The sequence below is a fragment of the Pinus tabuliformis genome, chromosome 3_2 (genome assembly GCF_031772625.1).
Source record: "Pinus tabuliformis cultivar Carrire ecotype Pingquan chromosome 3_2, CPIR1, whole genome shotgun sequence".
NCBI lineage: Eukaryota > Viridiplantae > Streptophyta > Pinopsida > Pinales > Pinaceae > Pinus > Pinus tabuliformis.
The window spans coordinates 1,009,708,767-1,009,711,595 of NC_142302.1; the positions used below are offsets into that span (position 1 = coordinate 1,009,708,767).

The 2,829-nt window shown below is 37.5% G+C and overlaps 1 pseudogene; it reads left to right on the forward strand.

The window, feature by feature from the left end:
* The first annotated feature begins 1,038 nt into the window (after positions 1-1,038).
* On the forward strand, positions 1,039-1,717 carry LOC149184017 (NEDD8-specific protease 1 pseudogene; annotated as a pseudogene).
* Positions 1,718-2,829: the final 1,112 nt, after the last annotated feature.

Here is a 2,829-nt window from a genome sequence, read left to right on the forward strand (position 1 = left end):
CAGTGGAGAAGGTAGTCACAAATATACAGTAGTGGAGTGCTGGCCTTAGTTACAAGTGGTAAGTCTCTTACTTCTATGATTTTTGGAAGCCCCTGTCAACATCAGAATAGTAAAAATGACTGAAATTCCAGTGCTAGAAATCATACAACTAGTCGAGTTAGTGGTTTTAGCTATGTATGTGATTTTCCTAACCGTAACTGATTATAGAGAGCTTGGAAGGCGCAAAACATGCTAGGTATCCTTTCCCTGTTATGGAAAAGAAGTGACTATGGCAAAATATATTACTTGAATTTAATTTCAACAACAACATTAGCACTCTTCCGAGTCCAAAGTTGATTCAGAGTTTAACTCTGCTCTTTCAGGAAATTGAGTGGACTCTGGCTCAGCCCAAGTCAAACACAAGTCATAAATGTGAATCACACTTGTTTGCCTATCTATAAAAGACATGAGATTAATTTACAAAATAAAAAGAGCTCATTTTTCTTCTTTCAAACTTCCAACACAATTTTACAATAAAAACCTAATAGCCCTGTCAAAGTGTCCAAAATTTGTCAACAGGGTCTTTGTTTGATTGTTAACAATGGGTGGTCATGTTCCTCCCACCAAGGTTCAATTTCCCCAATCATGGTTTTCCCTTCTGGGCTGTCTCACCAATTCAAGAAAGAAACAAGAATTAAAACCAATATTTGGCCTGTTATTTGTTGAGAAACTCGTTGGCTTCAAAACCACAGTTGAGGAACGCTGCCCCTGTCACTTGCAGGGCTCCTCTCACTTTAATGTCTAGTGTTTTTATGATTCAAGGATGCGTTCTTATGAAAATAAATTATGTGATTAAGCATGCTTGGCACAATGGAGACATTTTTTGATAGGCTTGTAGTGAAGTTTCCCACAAGCTAGCGGACACTGTAAGGTTTCCATACACTTGAGCTATAGTAACTGTGCATGTGGTCGATTATTAGGAAAAGCAAATATTTCCTTTTTATAAAATACTTGTGGAATTTCAGTGGTCAAGAATATTATGTACTGAAAGAGTGATATATGGATTCCATGGGAGACAATGAAAAAGTGTTGAGCTAGAGTGATGTTGTGTTAAGGAGATCTAATTTGAAGATTCTTCAAGGCCGTTATTACCTTAATGATCATATCATTGAGTTTTATTTTTCTACTTGTCTTCCTCCACCTCTCCTAAGATCCTTCTTCTTGCACCTTCAATATCATTCTAGATTGTGAATGCCCCTAATGCTAGTAGCCTCCAGCAATTTGTTGATCCCCTGAAGCTTCCAGAAAAGGAGCTGGTTATCTTCCCCATCAATGACAATGAAGACTTCAGTGAGGCAGGCGGTGGTTCACATTGGAGTTGCTTGTATACAGTAAGAGAAGGAATATCTTTGAGCATTATGACAGTTCTGCATAGTGCAATGGACTGTATGGAAGGAAATTATTTGAAAACATTAAGAGTTTTATGGGTCCTCCTGCATCATCTACCACATTGGCCTTGCATTTCACACCTCAGCAAAGAAATGGCTATGATTGTGGTTTATTTGTCTTAGTCATAGTGAAAGAGTTGTGTGCATGTGAAGGAAACATTTCTGGTGATGATTGGGAAGCTATGTTGAAGAGCCAAGTGACAACATCTACAGTTGGAGAGATGAGAAACCAAATTTTAGATATTATCAATAAGCTGTCTAGCAAGAGATGCAAAACTTGTTCTTGTTGATTTTGATACCATTAAAGTGAAGTGCATTCATACAGTATTTGCGTCTTTTTTTTAGGCTCACTTTTTTTTTTCTGGAAAAGCATCATGTTAACTGTTTTATGTAGTTGCAATGTTTAGCCTTGTACAAATGCATTCATGTTAAGCTGCTTCAAAATAACTGCCATCTATTTTATTAAGACGCTTATTGTCTTTTCACAACCCAAGATGTTGTGCGGAAAGGCATCATGATAGATACTTCTAGCAAAAGTTGGCTTTGAGAGAATCTTTGTAAATCAACAACTACACTCATTAATTTCTTAGAATGTGATGCTTGATACATGAATAGAAAGAAATAGTTATCTTTTATAGTCACTGATTATCTGTTTGAAGAAATGCATGACAGATAGGAAGACAACAATATAACTCTAAATATCTTGGCCCCAGTGCTTGAAATCAAAATATTAAATGCATCAGTAGGAGCAGCTACCTTTTATGTTTGCTATAGCTGGAGTTGGAATCCAATTCCCGGATACTTCAAGAAAACTCTTAGAAGATAGGTTGACATGATATGGGCTCTTTATTCCTCTTAATATGATATAATTACAACGAGAGATTGTGGAAGTACAAAAATATGAAATAATAGATTGCTTCTGAGTTTAAATAACTTATATCTATTGCCTATAGAGGCGGTACTTTGATGGGTGGAAGGTGCCCTGCTTAGGGTCTGTCTAGAGATGATCCTTTTACCGCTTTGAGGATGTATGGAATGATGTATGACTCAACATCCCCAAACTAGTTTCACTGATATCGAATGATCTCTAAGATGGGGAGGCTAAGGAACCCACTACTTGGTGTACTTCGTTACTATGCTCGTTGCTCTGATTCTATGGATCAACACATGTGTTTGGTGGGTACCTCATACACAAATAATCATGAATAACATATACACTTTGGTAGTTACAATTGTGGTGAGAACTGCACTTTATAAGCGCTAGGGCTAGAATCTAGACAACCATTTTGGACTTATCACTGTCTGGATTAGCAGTCTGGTAAAGGTTTGGCAATATGCTAGGGCAGCACCACATAGGACAAGTGCCCACTGTCCACTAGGCATGAGTCCTCACTGTTTAGGC